General features: G+C 36.4%; 1 non-coding gene across 1 annotated transcript; it reads left to right on the top strand.

Moving 5' to 3' along the window:
* The first annotated feature begins 3,740 nt into the window (after positions 1-3,740).
* On the top strand, positions 3,741-3,847 carry LOC129666549 (U6 spliceosomal RNA). The gene has a single exon (XR_008718600.1). It is a non-coding gene; the product is annotated as a U6 spliceosomal RNA (small nuclear RNA).
* Positions 3,848-14,627: the final 10,780 nt, after the last annotated feature.

Genomic DNA, 14,627 nt, shown 5'->3' with positions numbered 1-14,627 from the left:
TATATTCTACTCATTTTATTTATGTCACTTGAGTAATCTGAATTCAAGTTAATAAAGTATTCTTCAAGAAAGTACAATGGAAATTGAATCAATAAATAAATGTACATTCAGCAACACTTTCTCTTAGGCTTTATGTGCATTTATTATTGTTCATAATTTAATATTTATTGAGCACTAAGAATCCCATTTTAGTTAGAACAGTGAAGTAGATGCCATCTCTTCCCAGATGACTCATATTCTCTTGGAAAATGTAATTTTTAAAAGTGTCAAACTTAGCCCTGACTATTACATAAATCAAGATAGACAGTAAACCATAAAGTTTCAACAAAATTTGTCTTAAAGTTTATTTTTGCCCATAAAACTATAACAAATATCTACACGGAGAATAATATATGGCTAAAAGTATGATTGACATGCCAGAGTATTAACCAAGTGATATGGGTTTGATATCTGCAGTATAACATTATATGGTTGAACTCCAAGTGAAGTCTATTAAAGCTAGATTGAAAGGAAAAGCTGTCTGACCCAGACACAAAGTCTTTTTCATTTCCAAGCATTCCAGGTAATCATTGTCAGGTATGGTTTAAATGGGAGGCTTTGACCCCTTTTTTGTGGTTGTTTTTTGTGGTAGTTTTTTTTCTGAGGAATTTGTTTAAGTCATTTTATTCAAACTGAGGCCTGACCAGGTAGGTGGTACATGCCCTTGGTTGGATTTTACAAAGAAAGCATGACTGCCTAGGATATGCGGCATGCTTATTGACTAAAACCAAGACATAACGTTCTGTGTCATTTTTATCCTGGTCCAACTTGGAGCTTCAGTCTTGACGATGGTTAAATGAAAATTAAATCACATTGATGAAGTGTCAGGCAGATAGCTACAAGGAGCTTAGCATTTTCTTCTGGTTTTTCTTCTACTGACACTAATAGATTTCATGTTTTACCTACTGCATTGGAAGCAGAAAACACTTCAAGACAAAACAGACTATAAATTCTGAAAAATTAGACAAAAATTTCACTGGCACCATTATCTGATAGTCCATAAGTCAAATATTTATAAGGAGTATTAGGCTCAGGTTTCCTAGTGTTTTAAACTAAATTGCCGACTGTACTAGGAATTGATACTCTCTCTCAGCTCCCCAAGCATGATCCTTACTTACTGAGAAAGAATTCACATATTACAACAAATAGCTGCTTGTTACATGAGTCTGCCTGGACATTTGAGGAAAGAATGACCCTTAACAGCCAGAAGTAAACATCCTGTCAGATGTTTTCACCTTCAAATGATCAGAATGTCTGCTTCAAGCCAACTTATTAATAAAATGATGTATTATATAAAAAGAAAGAAAGAAAAAAAGAAGCCGGAGAGAAACAATTGTGAGTAAAGTAATTCATGAAGTGGGTCCTTCGTGTTGACCAAGATTCCTTAGTTTTCCACAGTTTCATTGCTCAGAATCAGTGTCTGTTTCAGAGAAACACTAAGTGAGCTATTCTAGACATTGCATCCAGAAATACACACGCATTGAACACTGTAAGAACAATTATTTGTATTTGGTAAATAGAAACAAGAACTCTCTCTCTCCCTCCCCCCTTCCCTCTGTATTGTGTGTGTGTGTGTGTGTGTGTGTGTTGTCTATATGTCTGTGTGTGAGGGTGTGTGAACGAGTGCTTGAAGGGATATATGTAAGTGTATGTGTGTGTGTGGAACCCAGGCACAGTAGTCACATGTCTTCCGCAATTGTTCTTAACTTCATACTAAGGACACAGTCTCTCATTGATTCTGGAGCTCTCAAATTGGCTAATTCCATCACAAATTCGATATTTCTTTGAGTTTTGCTTATTTCTTAGAGCAATATGCATTGTATATTGTATATGTATAGTTGTATCATTATGATACAACTATAGAAATTTGTATATATTTGTGGTAGTTTTTTTTTTTCTGCACTTGTTTAGAACTCTTTTTTTCTGCAGAGAATCACTACCACTCTGGAAGCAAGTTTTGACAATTTAGTACCTTTAGATTTGAATTGATTTAGGGCCATGGCTTCATGTAACAACTGGTAAATTAAAATCATAGTACGGGAAAGAAGGGGGAGATAGAAAGACCTGGAAGGGACACGAGCTCCAAAAGGAGACCAACAGAGCTGTAAAAACTGAGCCCTGGGGGCCCTGCAGAGACTGATACCCCAACCAAGGACAATGCATGGAGAGAACGTAAAACCAGGCTCAGATGTAGCCCATAGACTCAGTCTCCAGGCCAGAGAGGAAGACAATGCAAACAATCCTGATGAAACCTGATAGGATAGGGTCAAATAGAAGGGGAGGAGAACCTCCTCTATTAGTGAACAAGGGAAGGGGTATAGGAGGAGGAGGTGGGTTTTGGAGGAGATGAGGAAGGGGGCCACATCTGGGATACAAATTGAATAAATTTTAATAAATAATAATGATTAAAAATTTAAAACATAATGAAAAAGAAAAAATAAAACAGCAGCCTTGTATCTTTAAAAAAAAAGTAAGGTATGGAACTTGGTGTGATAGAAAGTGGAATATATTAGAAAAATAATTTGTAATGCTTCTGTGAAAGTTATGAGGTATAGGCTTCAGTGAGACAGGTGAGATACCTGAGAAAAATATTTGGTTTATTCCATTTTTGAAAAAGGTATCAAATTAGTGTGGTTATTAGAGATATCACCAGGCCAATTGTAAGAGTGAGCTGTACATTGTCAAAACACGTACTGCTTAAAGGGAAGTTTATCAATTGTAACCCCCTAATTTTAACAAAACAGCTTAAAGTCAATTTATTTCAACAAAAGAATATTGAAATATAGCTCTGACATTACAAGATATGTTACTAGAATCATCTACTGATAAATGACTAAAAATGCATTTTTGAGTATAGTATTAATTGCTTCATTTTAGAAAAACATTAAACAAAAGTGCCCTGGGCTTGTTTCAATTGATTAAAAACTTCTTCTTCTATCTACATAGTTATAATGCTGATTTTAATGTTGAATGTCATTTAAACAGCTTAGATATATATTATATTGTCTATTATAAATAATAGTGCATATATGATCATATTACATAGGTTAACTTAGAAAAATTTATTGGATTGGCCACAAGAGCAGTATTCTTGATAGACATGCTTCTTTATTCAAAATGTCAAGCTTTCATGGTTGTTTTTCACAGACAATCATACTTTAAAGTTTTGGAAGTAAGTTTATATAGTAAAATAGAATTAGAGCATATATAGACTTCTCAACTCTTTTCTTCAAATGTTATCTATTCAGCTCCTTTTCAGCTTTTATCTAGCACATCCATTTTCATTTTATTATTCAAATTCATTTTATACTTTAATAAAATATTGGCAAAATGGGTAAGAAAAATCTAATCCTTTAATACAATTACTTTGAGAAACAGTACAAAAAGGAACAGGGTTTTATCAGTTGTAATCTTCAATATGATTGGTGAGTAATGAAACTACAATTACCTACAAAATGAAGTTTCACTTTAAAACAAAAAGAAGCAATAGTTAATCGTAGAGACTATATTTGCAATGATTTTGAGTCAAAGAATATCACTGCTTTCAAAGGCAATAATCATAATCCCATAATCTCCACACATCTTTTCATTAACCTAGTTGGCTTAAGGAAAGAGAAGAAAGAAACTGAGTGACTGAATTTGTAAAGCAATATTGTAATAGATGTGTGAAGGATCAGGGAGGATTGCAAAAGTGTAGAATGGTGCTCGCTTTGGCAGCACATATACTAAAATTGGAACGATACAGAGAAGATTAGCATGGCCCCTGCTCAAGGATGACACACAAATTCATGAAGCGTTCCATATTTTTTACAGATAATATCTTCCCCAAAATTAAAAGAAAACAAGCAATGAAACACAGTAAGACCACCGACTCCAATATAAAAGGAGCTAACATTCATTGGTCACTATTATCTATCAACATAAATGGACTCAACTCTCCAATAAAAAGACACAGATAACAGACTGGGTGTGGAAACAGGATCCAACATTCTGCTGCATCCAAGAAATGCACCTCTACAACAAAGACAAACATTACCTCAGAGTAAAGGGCTGGAAATATGTCTTTCAAGCAAACGGACCCAGAAAACAAGCTGGGGTAGCTATCCTAATATCTAATAAAATAGACTTTCAACCAAAATTAATCAAAAAAGATGAGTAGGGACACTACATTCTCATCAAAGGAAAAATCCACCAAGAGGACATCACAATTCTGAACATCTATGCCCCAAATACAAGAGCGCCTACATTCATAAAAGAAACATTACTAAAACTTAAATCACACATCGATCCCAACACCTTGATAGTGGGAGACTTCGACAACTCAATTTCACCAAGGGATAGATCATCTAGACAGTAGCCTAATAAGGAAATAAAGGCACTTACAGAGGTCCTAAATGAAATGGACCTAATAGATGTCTACAGAACTTTCCACCCAAACTCAAAAGAGTATACCTTCTTTTCAGCACCTCATGGAATCTTCTCCAAAATAGACCTTATAGTTGGTCACAAAGCAAGCCTCAACAGATACAAGAAGATTGAAATAATCCCCTATATTCTATCTGACCACGATAGACTAAAGCTGGACCTCAACAACAATTGAATTAGAAAAAAGCTAACAAGCACATGGAAACTGAACAACTTGCTGCTCAATGATAGCTGGGTTAAGGAAGAAATAAAGAAAGAAATTAAAGACTTCCTAGAATTCAATGAAAATGAAGGTACAACATTCCCTAATTTATGGGACACAATGAAAGCAGTGCTCAGAGGAAAATTCATAGCACTAAGGGCCTTCAAGAAGAAATTTGTGATATCTCATACAAGCAACTTAATGGCCCAATTGAAAGCCCTAGGGGAAAAAAAGGCAAATACATCCAAGAGGAGCAGACGGCTGGAAATAATCAAACTCATGGCTGAAATCAATCAATTAGAAACAAATAAAACTATTCAAAGAATCAATGAAACCAAGAGCTGGTTCTTTGAGAAAATCAACAAGATAGACAAACCTTTAGCCTAATTAAAATGCATAGAGAGACTATCCAAATCAGCAAAATCAGAAATGAAAAGGGGGACATAACTACAGACACCGAGGAAATTCAAACAATCATTAGGTCATACTACAAAAGCCTATATGGCATGAAATTCAAAAATCTAAAAGAAATGGACAATTTTCATGATAGATTCCATCTACGAAAATTAAGTCAAGATCAGGTAGAAAGATTGAATAGTCCTATATCCCCCAAGGAAATAGAAGCAGTCATCAACAGTCTTCCTTCCAAAAATAAGCCCTGGGCCAGATGGATTCAGCGCGGAATTCTACCAGACCTTCAAAGAAGTGCTAACTCCAATTCTTTCCAAACTATTCCACAAAATAGAAACAGAAGGAACGTTACCAAAGTCATTCTATAAAGCCACAGTCACCTTGATACCTAAACCACACAAAGACCCATCAAAAAAAGAGAACTTCAGACCTATCTCTCTTATGAATATTGATGCAAAAATACTCAATAAAATACTTACAAACCCAATCCAAGAACACATCAAAGATATCATCAATCATGACCAAGTAGGCTTCATCCCAGGCATGCAAGGGTGGTTCAACATACAGAAATCCATCAATGTAATCCACCACATAAACAAACTGAAGGAGAAAAACTGATCATCTCCTTAGATGCCAAAAAAGCATTTGACAAAGTCCAACACCCACTCATGTTTAAAGTCTTGGAGAGATCAGGGATACAAGGCACATAACTAAATATAGTAAAGGCAATATACAGCAAGCCTGTAGCCAACATCAAACTCAATGAAGAGAAACTTACATTAATCCCACTGAAATCAGGGACAAGACAAGGCTTCCCACTCTCTCCATATCTCTTCAACACAATACTTGAAGTCCTAGCAAGAGCAATGAGATAACTAAAGGAGATCAAGGGTAACAAATCAGAAAGGAAGAGGTCAAAGTGTCACCATTCGCAGATGATATGATAGTATACATGAGCGACCCCAAAAATTCAACCAGAGAACTCCTTCAGTTGATAAACACCTTCAGCAAAGTGGCAGGATACAAAATCAACCCAAAAAAAAAAAAATCAGAAACCCTCCTGTATACCAAAGACAAAAGGGCTGAGAAAGAAATCAGGGAAACAACACCCTTCACAATAGCCACCAATAACATAAAATACTTTGGGGTGACACCAAACAAGAAAGTGAAAGACCTGTTTGAGAAAAACTTCAAGTCTCTGAAGAAAGAAATTGAAGAAGATATCAGAAGATGGAAAGATCTTCCATGCACATGGATCAGTAGGATTAAAATAATGAAAATGGCTATCCTGCCAAAAGCAATCTACAGATTCAATGCAATTCCCATCAAGATGCCAACTCAATTCTTTACAGACCTTGAAAAAAAAGATTCTCAGCTTCATATGGAGAAACAAAAAACCCAGAATCTCCAAAATGATCCTGTACAACAACAGATCCTCTGGAGGTATCTCTATCCCTGATCTTAAGCTGTACTACAGAGCAATAGTAATAAAAACTGCATGGTATTGGCATAGAAACAGAAAGGAGGATCAATGGAACCAAATAGAAGACCCAGAAATAAACTCACACACCTATGAATACTTGATTTTTAACAAAGAAGCCAAAACATTCAATGGAAACAAGATAGCATCTTCAATAAATGGTGCTGGTCAAACTGGATGTCTACATGCAGAATAATGAAAATAGATCCATATTTATCACCCTGCACAAAACTAAAGTCCAAGTGGATCAAAGACCTCAACATAAAACCAGATACTCTACATCGGTTAGAAGAAAAATTGAGGAACAACCTAGAACTCATTGACACAGGAGACAGCTTCCTGACAGAACACCAACAGCACAGGCACTAAGCGTAACAATCAATAAATGGGACCTCATGAAACTGAAAAGCTTCTGTAAAGCAAAGGACACTGTCATCAAAACAAAACGAATGCCTACAGACTGGGAAAGAATCTTCACCAACTCTTTAACTGACAGAGTGCTAATATCCAGTATATATAAAGAATTAAAGAAGCTGAAAAGCAACAAACCCAGCAATCCAATTAAAATATGGGGAACAGAGCTAAACAGAGAATTTTCAATAGAGGAATATTGAAAGGCAGAGAAACACTTAAAAAATGCTCAACCTTAGTAGCCATCAGGGAAATGCAAATCAAAACAACCCTGAAACTTCACCTTTCACCCATCAGAATGGCCAAGATCAAAAATTCAAGTGACTATACATGCTGGAGAGGTTGTGGAGAAAGGAGAACACTCCTCCATTGCTGGTGGGAATGTAAACTGGTACAACCACTTTGGAAGTCAATCTGGTGCTTTCTCCGACAATTAGGAATAGTGCTCCCTCAAGACCCAGCTATACCACTGCTAGGTACATAACAAAATTTGCTCAAGTACACAACAAGGACATTTGCTCAACCATGTTTGTAGCAGCTTTATTTGTAATAGCCAGAACCTGGAAACAACCCAGATGTCCATCAACGGAGGAATGGATGCAGAAATTGTGCATCCATTTTTACACAATGGAATACTACTCAACAATCAAAAACGAGGAAATCATAAAATTTGCAGGCAAATGGTGAGATCTAGAAAAGATCATTCTGAATGAAGTATCCCAGAAGGAGAAAGACAAACATGGTATATACTCGCTTATATAGACCTACAAGATATGATAAACATAATGAAATCTATACACCGAAAGAAGATAAACAAGAAAGCAGATAAGGAGTAAGATGATCAATCCTCACTTAGAAAGACAAAAGGGATATGCAATGGATTTATGACAGGAGCCTACCGCAAAAGGCATCTGAAAGAGTCTACCTAGCAGTGTTTCAAAGCAGATACTAAGACTCATAACCAAACCTTTGGCAGAGTGCAGGGAATCATATGAAAAAAGGGGAGTTAGTATGACGTGGAGAGGATAGGAGCTCCACAAGGACCAAATATATCTGGGCACAGGGGTCTTTTCTGAGACTGATACTCCACCAAGGTCCATACATATGGATATAACCTAGAATCTCTGCTCGGATATAGCCCGTGGTAGCTCAGTAATCAATTTGTTTCCCATAGTAGGGGGAACAGCGACTATTTCTGACAGATACTCAATGGCAGGCTCTTTGACCTCCCCTCACCCCAAGGGAGGAGTAGTCCTTCTAGGCCACAGAGGAGGACTTTACAGCCAGTCCTGAAGATACCTGATAAAACAGGGTCAGATCGAAGGGGAGGAGGTCCTCCCCTATCAGTGGACTTGGAAAGGGGCAGGGAGGAGATGAGGAAGGGAGGGTGGGATTGGGAGGGAATGAGGGAGAGGGCTACAGCTGGGATACAGAGTTAATAAAATGTAACTAATAATAAAAAAATAAGTTTAAATTAAAAATAAAGTGTAGAATGCATAAAGGTGAGAGGCATGGGAGCCAGGAAGAGAGGAATTCCGGAGAAAATGCTTTCCCTTCACTTTGTTGATCGCAGCGCACACTGTATGCCTTGTGTTGCAGAAGGTGGAAACTTATTTAATTGATATTCTACTTTATAAAAACAGCACTTAATACTGAAGGAGAATTCAGTATCTAGCATATGAAATTGTTTTATAAAAATCATTTTATATCATTCATGTAACTGTCTCATGAATTGTGATATCGTCTCCATTTTGCTCTGAGACTTAAGTAGAGATGTTTGTTCTTTGTCTCAGTTCCTTTTCCTATTGTTGTGACAAAATAATCTAACAAAAGCAATTTAAGGGAAAAGGTGTGTTTCATCGTGGCAGAGAAGCCTGGGCTATCTCATGGAGAGAAAGCAGCTCATTACATCACATCTATGAAACATGAAATTATGTATGATGCCCAGTGTTCAACCCAGTTTCTCCTTTCATATAGCTGAGGATGCTTACTTGCTTACAGAATGGCGCCCCTAGAGTAAAAAGTTTTTTTCCGATTCAATTAAAGCTTTGGATAAACCTTGCAAGCATTCCCAGACACTCATATCCTAGATATTCAAATTCTGTCCAGTTGTCAATATTTGTAGTCTGTTTTCTGTTACCATAATAAAGTTCCAGAGGCTAGGAAAATTTGTTAGGAACAGACGCATAGTTATGTCACAGTTCTGGAAGCTTGAGGACCTGTGCTTTGGCATTGGCTCAACTCTGACAAAAATTTCAGGCTGATAGTCTTATTCCAACAGGCACAAAGGTAGAAGGAAGAGACCACATCTACTACAAAAGCTAAGCTGGGCTTTCCTTTCAACTTGCTTTCATGGGACTTAGCTCAGAGCCCCACATAAATAACCTACATCATTTCCAAAACCCTATCACGACTGATATTCTACAGGGTTCCACACTCTAACGATCCTATCAACTTTGCATTGCTGCACAGAATCCCAAACTTCCAACAAATGGATTTCTGTGGAATAATTAAAAGAATAGCCTGGACACTATTAACTATTAACTATCAAACCAAAGGGCTTTTATGCCTTTCATTCACAGATTTTGTTTCTACTCTCAGATAATATTAAATATAAGGAAAATAAATATGGGCTTTCTGATGCCACATTCTGGAGGTCGTTACTGTGGAAGGGTAGTAAAGCAATTTAACCAATATGAGTTTTGTATATTTTTTTATTTTTTAATTATCATTTATTACAATTTATTTAATTTGTGTCCTGGCCTCCTCCCTGGTCTCCTCCCAATCCCACTTCCCTCATTCTTCTCCCCCTATGTCCCTCCCCTAGTAAACTGATAGGGCAGGTCCTCCTTCCTTCTATTTGACCCTAGCCTATCAGGTCTCCTCAGGACTAGTTGCATTGTCTTCCTCTCTAGCCTGGCAAGGCTGCACCCCCCAGGGGGAGGTGATCAGAGATTCTGCCACTGAGTTCAAGCTAGAGAAAGCCCTGCTCCACTTACTAGGGACCCCACTTGGAAGCTGAGTCTATGGGCTACATCTGAGCAGGGGTTTTATGTTCTCTCCATGCATTGTCCTTGGTTGGGGTATCAGTCTCTGCAGGGCCCCCAGGGCTCACTTTTTATGGTTCTGTTGTTCTCCTTTTGGAGCTCCTGTCCCCTCCAGGTTTTTCTATCTCCTCCTTCTTTCATAACATTCCCTACACTCTTCCCAAAGTTTGGCTATGAGTCTCAGCCTCTGCTTCATTGAGTGAGTCTTGAGTGGGGTAACCCAGAAGCAGAACAACAGACATGGTATATACTCACTCATAAGTGGATATTAGCCTTATAATATAGGATAAACATACTAAAATCTATACTCCTAAAGAAACTAAACAACAAGGAAGACTTTAGGGAAGATGCTCAATCCTCATTCCAAAGGACAAATGTGATAGACATTGGATGCAGGAGAAGACAGGGAACAGGAGAGTAGCCTACCACAGACGGCCTCTGAAACACTCTACTGATCGAGATTTATATATTTTGAAGGCACTGGAGACACACTGTGATTTGGATATGGTTTGACTGCAAGACCAAATGGTCAAATGTTAGAAACTCATTAATCTGTGGCAGCATTAGGAAATCAGCAGAAACCCAGACAGGTAAGGCTTAATGCAAAGTAATGATGTTGTGGGGGCTTTTTACTTAGATACAGTTATAATACTAATCTTATAGAGTGACTTGGTTCCTAAAAATCTGAATTGTTATGAAATAATGAAATGGCCCTCTCTCTACTATGTAGTTTTCTGCCTTATCATATGGTCCTTCTCACCTGTGCTCCCACCACTGAGCTAACAGAAAACAGTGCTCTGTTCTTCAACCTCTGTAATTGTGGACTTTTATACACAGAGTATCTGTAAATAATTTTTTGGGGGGCTCACAAACAAGCTTTCTTTCTTAGTTGTGTATTTTGAGAGATTTGTTGTATAGAGCACACACACAGGTGTGTGTGTGTGTGTGAGTGTGTGTGTGTGTGCTTACATGCCAGCGCAAACACAGACTAGGTGTTGAATGTCCTGAACTGAAGTTACAGGCTAATAGATAACACACTAGCTGCCTTAACTATCTGTCAAAGATACTAAAGCCACAGAAAGTCTTTCTTACACAACTTTTTCATTATTTGAGCACTCTCAGTTTGGCTTGGATTTTGAACCTTGGAAAGAAAAATGCTTCAAGGATGGTAAAGAGGAGATGAAAGCTTCTGTTAAGCTTGTTTTGGCAAGTAACGCTAATCTCAAATTTGAAAAAAAAAATAGAAGCATTCATGAGGAGATTTTGTTTCATTTGCAAAATGTACTGCTCTGAAATCATTGATTCAGAATGATCTAAATTTTGATTATCCGCCTTGCTGCTTTCTCTGTCTCAGTCCCTTAGCTACAAGTAAATGTTGTGTCCTATGCAAAATATAGAATGTGGATTATGTAACAGAATGTCAAACCATTGTAGGGATTGCATTCCACTGCCAATTTTATAAGGCCCTACTTAGTTGCTGAGAGGAGAAAATTGCATTCGGATGAGTGTCAACTAGTGTTGAATGAATAATTATATATTCAGATTTTAATACATTGACTAGAGAGCACTCAGGACACATTTTTAAAGTCGAACCCTTTAGCTATGGTTTCATTGAAGAACATAAGCTAAGAACAAAATCTATTGCCCTTGTCATGGTTCTCTGAAGGCTAATAACTAGTTTTATTGGAAATACTGAGGCACATTTATATCCCTACTGCTGAAGTGTGGTTGCTGGAATGTGGCTAAGGGAATCACAAATGAGCAGCCACAGACCCAGCAGGCTGACAGCTTCAGCTTTCAATTTCTCATTTTGTAGATGATGTGAGTTCTCAGTTTCTCTTTCTGTAAGGTTTTATACGAGTACCATGTCCCTCAGAGGGAATAAAGAATATCAAGTATTTTGTATAGCCTAGTCCATTGCAGGGTTTGGTGAAGCAGTGGTTTACAGATATGGAACAAGTGAGACTTTTGCTATTTGTGGGTTTTGGTCAGTGTCCCCATTCTGCATGGATGTGAGATGACTGTGGTTAGCCTATAGTTCTCAGAGTGCTATTCTACTCAATTTTAAATAAAATTTACTATTGAAAAAGCCACAGCCATCTGTCATTCCTATGGAATTTGGATTTCTCAGACCAGTCCATTTTAAAACATGCTTGATCACTTAGAAAACTAAAAATGTGGGCCATGCTTTATCTGGAGAGAAATATGATTTAATATTTTTTATTATTATTATTTCCAAACAAAAGGGTCAGAAACACATTGTTTACCTGGGGGCCATTTATAATCCTAATTTAAATCAGTTTTTGTATTAAAACCTCCACTCTAACATGCCTCAATGTTGAGTTAATCATGATTTTAAAAAGTATTTCAGAAGGTTTTTTTTTATTATATGCTTAGCTTAACATATATAATTTGAGATTACACTATTTATAATTTAAAATTATTTTCTGCAGACAAATTTTGATCAGGTTTGGCCTTGCTAATGTTTTGTAGTTGTTTTATTTAGCAAAAGAAATCAGTGTAATTAATGAACTTAATAAATATTAGAAACAAGTGCCATACAATATACCAAGCTGAGTTCTGTCTGATGACACAGCCTTAGAAACAATGTCGTTCAGGCCGGTGGGGACTGAATCTCCATAATAATGACTCCACATTGTGTTTTATAGAACTTATAATACACTTTTTAAAATCAACAGATGCAACTTATTTAGAAATAAAAGTCATATGTTTAACATTATAGGTGTAAAAAGTTTAGCTAAATTTAGTACTCATTGGGTATAATCTTAAATATTTTCATTCACTGTTGCATATTTTAAGCCTCATATAAACAATCATTGGCATAAAAAACTTAATACTCATTTTGCGCTAACATCTGTTTACAATAGTGGACAAAAGTGACTTCATTGACCGCAGTTCTTGAGGATCAGGACAAACAATAAAGTAACTGTGCAATTGGTTATAATTTATCAGTAATCATTTGCCTGATTAAGGCATGATTTGATTGGTTAACTGTGCATATTGATAATTGTTTCTTTATGATTAAATAAAAGTTGGCTGCTTACTATAAAAATATACTCCATGATTAGATTTTGGTATTTTATTCATGATTCCAAAGCACAGACACAGTCTCAGGTCTGTGGACCCTGGCTTACTTATTTTAACAATTAAGTTTGTGTGGCTTTTATTCAGTTAGACTGCTTTTTTTTAATTCATGTATGTTATAAAATTTTAAAATTATTGAAGGTTTGTTGATACAATAAGAATATGCTCATACAACGGTGCCACCATTAATTCTTACAAATAAAATTTATCATAAAATTACTTCCAGATATGGAAAGAAATACAGAAAGAAGTAGATTTAATTAGTTATTATGCTTATTGGATGTTCATTCTGTAAATAAATCATATTTCAGCTGTTGTAACATCAGGAAGAGCATAAGCACTTGTTTTATATTAAGAAAGAAAGCTGTGGTTCTAGGCAAACTGATTATAGTCATCAAATGAATGGTGATCAGGTTATTCCATGTAGCCTCTCTCTCTCTCTCTCTCTCTCTCTCTCTCTCTCTCTGACAAGGTGCCACTATGTATTTCTGAATGGCCACTCTATAAAATCAAGGTGGTCTGAACTTAAAAAGGTCTGTCTGACTTAGCGTATGAAGTACTCCATTAGCAAATTTACTCCCATAATCAGCCAGCTAGGGTATATTATTATAGGTAAGGTTTGTTCTGGACAATTCTATCTTATGTATATTTCTTAATCTACCTGGATAGCTATCAGTTATCCTCTTTATCTCATATGTTCCATTTTGAAAGACATATGTTTGCACTTGTCGAAAGGAAAGAAAAGAATGTGGATAAGGAACACTAAATATTGTTTTGATATTGTCTTATCTGTATAGAATATGCAATGTATTACTTTTAAGTATTGGAATGCATTCTAACTCATGTTTTAGAAATAAAATAATTGCTTTCTAAGATGTATTGTGTGTGTGTGTGTAATTATGTGAGGTTTTATCTGTACACACATCATGTGTGTACAGATACCCAGAAGGTTCTTGGATCTCAGGAAGTGTAGTCACAGGCAGTTGTGAGCCTTCTGATGTGGGTGATGGCAACCAAACCAGGCTCCTCTGGAAAAGCAGTAAGCATTATTAATCACTGAGATATCTCTTCAGTACCAAGAATTGCTCTTGTATTCTTTACAAATGACTGCATATAAATATTTTTTTTCACTTTGAAGAGTAGTTATCAACAGAACTGTATCACATAAGGCTGTACTATCATTTTGCCAATATTTTCTTATTGTTATAAACTAGAAGTACATATAGTTCAATTAATATATCCAAGATAAGCACATCTAAGTAATTTGGCATTACCGGATAAACCCTAAATTCAAATACTCTCCCCTAAACTTAATTCCTGTTCATTAAAAATATATAAATTGGCAGATATTATTTCTCTGAGTTATGTTGCCTCTAATTCTAGATGACATTTTCCATTTATTAAATCTATACCAAAACTTCTTCAAATTCTGCACTTTCAAGCTCCATTCTTCCTAAATTGCCAGTCATAGGGTGGAAATGAGCTCCTGGAGACCTGTAAATGTGCC

This window comes from Psammomys obesus, unplaced genomic scaffold (genome assembly GCF_907164565.1).
Source record: "Psammomys obesus unplaced genomic scaffold, mPsaObe1.curated_primary_1811, whole genome shotgun sequence".
NCBI lineage: Eukaryota > Metazoa > Chordata > Mammalia > Rodentia > Muridae > Psammomys > Psammomys obesus.
Note: the sequence above shows the minus strand (reverse complement) of the source record. Positions and strands in the feature narration are given on the sequence as shown.